Source organism: Symphodus melops (genome assembly GCF_947650265.1).
Source record: "Symphodus melops genome assembly, chromosome: 1".
Lineage (NCBI taxonomy): Eukaryota > Metazoa > Chordata > Actinopteri > Labriformes > Labridae > Symphodus > Symphodus melops.
In genome coordinates, this window is record NC_136691.1 from 44,523,465 (window position 1) to 44,529,572 (window position 6,108).

Below are 6,108 nucleotides of genomic sequence, written 5' to 3' on the forward strand. Positions count from 1 at the left end.
ACTAAACAACTGGAGAAACCAATAAACAAAAAGTCCCATCCGCATCTGTGACTTAACTCGCTCAAAAACTGATTCTGAACTCACCTTACTCAGATCTTAAAAACCTCAAAGGTCGTTGTGGGCGAGCCTTTCCCTGAGCTGCAGCTCACGGTACAACCACCGAGAGAAACGAGGGATTAAACATGGGAGACATCACCCTCGCCTGTCTCGCACAGCAGAGCGCGAGCCAATCATAATACAGGCGTTCAGACAACAAGCGCACACACATTGTAACTTGACAACACCAGCCAGTGAGGGAGGATGTAATATGAGCAGCCTGAGTGACCAGCAGCAGAGCTTGGCTCCTCTCAGCCGTAAACAGTGGCATCGCTGGCAGGAAACACATTCAACAGGCCTTTAGTCATGTGGAGGTGTGGAGGCCTTTATATAAGGCATATTCATTTTAATACTCCACCTAAAAAGCCAGGGAGAAGCATTGTTTGTACTTTGATTTAAACTGACAGTTATTTCATGAATAGCTTCATCTGCCAAGCTTTTGTTGATTTCTAATGTCTATCATTGTTTCTGAGCTGCACCCTACAGGAGGTTCATGTTTTCCCTCACACAGAAGAGGGCAGTGGGAAAAATATTCTACATGCGAGTGTTGCAGTATTTGGATGCACAGCTTGTTGTACAACAGTTTCGCTGAAATGACAGCAACACAAATCTACATGTCCCCAGTTTGCAATACATCACACCAAACTGAATTCAACATGATGCATCATAACAGAAGATTCATGTCAGAGAGGACAACACACACTTTTATCAATGCTTTCCATTCATAATACAGCACTTTTTGCAAACTTGCAAAAAGTTAACACGTAGTTTGAACTGTTAATAGACATTGTAACTTTAATTCATTGTCACTGGTTGGATGCATTTCGAGACTTTAGATTTTTTACAACTGCTTGCATGTTTGCTGTCTGTGTTTTGTTTGGCCCATCTTTGCTTTGTTTATTTTTGTCCATTATTTCTGACATGTCCCTCTCTTTCTGTGTTTCAGGACAACGAAAGACAATTAAAGCCAGAGTCAGATCCCTTAGGCATTCACATCATCCAAACTGAATAAGTGTTCCTGAAGGTTTTTTTTTAATGTTTTTTGGTCAGTTAATGTGCCTGTGATTAGACCGCAAAGTAACCAAACAAGTTCTCAATTATGGAAGAAACTGCAGATAGTCAGTGGTAAACAAGGCGAGCATGCCGCCCGTTTACAGCATTTTACATGTCACCATAAGAGCTGAGTTCTGGCGACATTGAATAAGACTGCCTAGACTGCCTTTTTGTGGAATGCTTCAACTTGACTGGCAAAGTCTGTGCATGTCTGCATAGCTGAGGGATTATCACAGTACCAACTGAGCCCTGAGTTCCCTCTGCACCTGCCTTGTCCTGCTTAGCGTACAAGAAACAGGCGGGATTTTGTCACTCCTCCTTTTTTTTTTTTTTTTTCTTCTTAAGTGTGTCTTTCATTCACAAGAAGCTCTGAACAGATAATAACAAGCCGAGGATGAGCCATGCAAGTTGTAAACAGAACCTTTCACAGTTATGCTGACCGCCATCACTTCTGGAGCACATCAAATTCACGGAGGATTAAAGTCGCATCGGGGAGGAGCAGTAAAGACGGCTGTTTTAAAACATGCTCTGTTCCCTTCTCTTCCAAGTAGGTTAGATTGTATCAAAAGAGCCCGACTTTATTGTCCAGCGTATTAACATCATAGACTTCAGACTTGGGTCTTTAAGTGAACCCTGCCCCACCACATTCTCCTATTTTCTGACACTCCTCCCGTCGTGGTCAACCATTTGTTTTGATAGTTTACCACAACCCAAGGTGTGGCAGAAAAAGACATTCATAACAAGCGTCGTCAAGCCGTGTGCGTTTCTTCCAGGGCGTCTTTGAAGTGTGTAATTGACTGCATTCACAGGATCAGTGCTACAGCACTGGCAGACACCATTCCAATCTAAAGCCTTAAATCGTGTACAAAACAGTCCCTCCTCCATCAGAAACCACTAATGATCTCAGGGCTTATTACCTGTGAAAACATATTGTATTTTGTGTCAACATGTTGAGTAAACCCAAGAGTGTTGTCTGTGCGTCATTTCCAGGTCGGAGAGATTTATGAAAAAGTAGAAAATGGTGAGGTAGAAACCAAAGGCGTGCATCGTTTGTGGGTATAAAATAATGCGATGTGACTTTAGGTCCATATTGCTTGACATGAGCTTTTCAAAAAGTCGGGTGGAAAAGGCTCAAGAGCTATGAAGAGAAACTCAGCTAAGAGACTGAAATTCTATAAATAAAGTGATTTGCAAACACCACTGACCCCAACCGATCATCGGTAATATAAGGAGCACTTGAATGACTGAAAGAAAAAAGGATTAACATACCAGGAAACAAAACATCTTTGTGAAACACACTTCAAGGTTTGGCTTAAGTTAATCCCAGCAGCACAGAGAAATGCCTTTTCTCAGTCGAGCCACGACTTCCCTCACAACAGTGAATCCCCGCAGAAACTAAATCGTCCATCTATTAACAGTACGGACACTAAATCAGCTTAACATAGACGGCATCTCATCCACGTTAAATAGATGCTTTTTGTGGACTTATTGTGCTGTAAAGTGACATTTTGTGAGTGTAGGAGGTTTTGCACACACGAGTGATGGCCGACAACTAACTCAGTTCATGACCTCGGCAGATGCCGCCGACGGGGGCTTTCAAAAAAAAAAAAAATCCCAAGAAACGGCCGAGTCAATGGAAGACAAATGGAGACATCTTTTCAAATCCTGAAACATGTGCGACATGACTCACCTTTTCAATAGTTATTCTTCACTCTGACCCGGCTCAAACTTTGAAAAATGCGCCCAGAACGCTACCAGGTTTTCATACATTAACAACGGTGAAGCAATTAAAATCGATCATCTGTGTTCAGATGTAGCCGACACAGAGGCCTCCAGATCCATCTCAGGCTCTGTCTAAGCCTCCAAATCCAGTAAGTAGTGATTTAAAGAGATTTTCAGGCAGTTCTGCCAGAGCTTTGATCACTCCAATAAAGACTTCCTAACAAATTTACAAACAATGTGTGCTCGGTGGAGCAGCTGCCAGAGGCCTAGGACTCCCCTGAAACTCGACTATTCTCTCTCTGTATCTTTTATTAAATCCATCAAGACCTCCTTTTAAAATCTCCTGTTACAGCCTTATTATTTGTAATCCTAAATCATTCACTCAGACAGGTTACTTATGTGAACTGATCTCACAAAAACAGAACAAACATCAAGAATGGATTTTTTTTTTTTTTTTTTTTTTTTTTTTTAAATTGACTGATGTTTGAGTTTTGTAGGACAGATCCAATTACTTACTTTGATTGGATCTTCTACTTGAAGTAAGTTTGATCTTTTAATTACAGGGCAGAGTTTATGTGGGTCTTCATCCCACACACTGAGGCATGAACAGCTGTAACAACTCTCTTCACCTCCTCAGTCAAACACTGGTTTCTTCAGCGATACAAAAAGAAATCTCATATCACATACAACTGGGAATAAAATGATCATTTTAAGCCAAAGAAACCAACGTGCTGTATTTTAAGCACCCGAAGAGGCAAGAGACGCAGAAATGGGAGAGATGCGTGCACAGATGTTTCACCAAAGCTAAAATTACAACTCTGTGTTCCCACTAGTTAAAATTACAGAGAAAACACCACTGAAAGGACTGCACACACAGAAAAAGGTTCAGTGGTAGAAAAAGCAAGGCCAGATTTGACATGAAAGCCGCTCAGACAAGGAAGCGGAGTGGAAGTCATTTTCTCTGAGCAAACAGAGGAGGGATGGGAGTCATAATCACAGGGAGGTGGAGGTTGGGGGCGACACATCCAGGCCGAGGAGGCCTGACTTTGATCATGTGGACAGAGGGGTCGTCGCACTAAGGTGTTAATTGAGAAACCTCAGCCATATGTCCGCAGAGGCTGCATGACCAAGCCTGATGATGTGAGGGCCAAGAGTGCGCCTCTAAGCCTGATGTACCAACCGACACAAGGCTGTACCCCCCCCCCCCCCGCCCCAGTCGTGCTCACGTATTAGGGGGGAAACCAGTAAGAGGCAGTGGAAAGCTCTGCATGCTGCTAAGGACAATGTCAATGTACAGATTTAACACTAAGCTTGTTAAAGAATGAACAAGTCTGAGCTTAGACAAGTCTGTGATAAACAAGAAGCACATGCACTGCATAAATGCTTCGCCACGTTTTATATTTATTTGCAGACATCTACTCGTAGAAGAACACTTTTATGTAAAAATATATACAATGTCAATGACTTTATGAAAGAGACACTTAAGCTTTTCAGCCCGCTAGAAACCCATATTAGCAGGTGATAATATCAATAACTGTATTGATAAAGCACCAAATCCCAACAGCAGCAGTTTAGACCATTCTCATTGTTAGACTACACAAAGATCCAGTGTTAGTCCATCTTGAGTACACTTTAACAAATGGCTGTGAAATCCACATTTTACTGTGTTACTGTTAATTACTGTGAATATGTTTACAGAAATACAGTCTGCCCTGTGGCAGAACTAAACTCATTCAATAGACAGCCATCTGAATCAGCCGGATGGCACTTAACAATGATCCAGAGCTTTCATTTATCTTTCATGCATTCATAACTTTGAGCAAAAACGGGGGCATATAGGGTTAAACAGGAGCTGCTACCACTGCAGGCAGGTGAGCAGTTGAACAGACAGACAACAACTTAAAGACGTCATGAGCCATGCTGTACATGAGAGCATAAACAAGACTGAGCTTCTGGTTGAAGTTTCCAAAACACAACTCTTTGGGCTAAACTGTCAAGGACGAGTACGTTTCCAGGTAAAATGGAAGAAAGCAATTTAGAAAGATAAGGCACCTCTACATCAAAGAATAGTTTATTGGGTAAACACTTAGGTTAAAAAAAAAGAAAAGCAGTTAAACAGCTTTACATCCTTTCTCCGTGAATACTTAATGTCAACATATTGTTTTAGAGAGCTGAGCTTTACTTCATGTTTGAAGACGTTTGTGCAGCGTTTACTTTGTTCACATGACAAAGTGTTAGAAATCTATGTGTTCAGTGCAAAGAAGTGGAAAGAATAAGGCTTTAGTTTGGACGTACCTGCCTTAATTCTGGATTTACTATCAAATAAAATGTTTTTAAAATGTGTTTTACCAAGTTTCTCGATACACAGAAATGCATACACATTAAGTATCCTGTCACTTGTATGTGATGGTGAGATTACCACAGTAGCAATCAGACTGAAATGGTTTCTGGCTAAATAAAATTCTTTTTAAAAAAAAAAGGGGGAGGAAATTTCACAAACATATGTTCTTTTACTAAGGTGACAGTACAAAGATCCCCAGGTTGGTTCTTTTAAGTCTGAAGGAATGCTTTGTTAGGTCTCCTTGATGAAAGCACTTGTAATCTCTATTCTTCGAGTGTAGAAAAATGGATTCAGGGATATGTCAAAAGTGCCACACTGGAAGCCAAAGAATTCCAATAACCTCAGTTACAAAGCTTATATTCTATTCTGTTGACATGTCAATTCAGAGCTTTAAAGAAAATGTTGAAAAGCCTCCGAGTGCAGGAGGATGAAGAGCGAGGCTCGATTTGATCTAAACCAAATACAATAGGAGGACCACCATCCAGGTCTATAGCCCCTTTATTCTGTTTCTTAATGCTATAGTTTACCAATGCAAGCTTTGGGCGAGCTTTCACCTGGACGATTCAACCACAGACTATGGGGAAAATTGGTAGTGGCATGCAAAATCAGCAGAAGAGAAAAATGCAGTGCAGAGGGATTTGCAGACTGGAAGTGCAACATTTCAAAGTTAATGACAGTCCCCTTTCAGAAGACCACGAGGACACTTGTGGTGTTACAAGTAGCTGCACAGCTCTGTATCTTTAAGAAGAGGCAATGAAAATGTGCATTGACAAAGAAATACATTTATTTTAAGTGTAGATGTTAGATGTTGTGGACTGTGGTGGTAACTGAAAAAGCTGCGAAACCCTCTTCAAAATGAGTCAACAAGGGTCATCAGTAGTGAGGGATTACGAGAA

The 6,108-nt window shown here is 41.2% G+C and overlaps 1 protein-coding gene across 2 annotated transcripts in view; it reads right to left on the minus strand.

Annotated features, from left to right (window-relative positions):
• The window catches only part of kank1a (KN motif and ankyrin repeat domains 1a), a 51,370-nt gene that overhangs the window by 44,157 nt on the left and 1,105 nt on the right, over positions 1–6,108 (minus strand). The gene's annotated exons all lie outside the window — the stretch shown is intronic.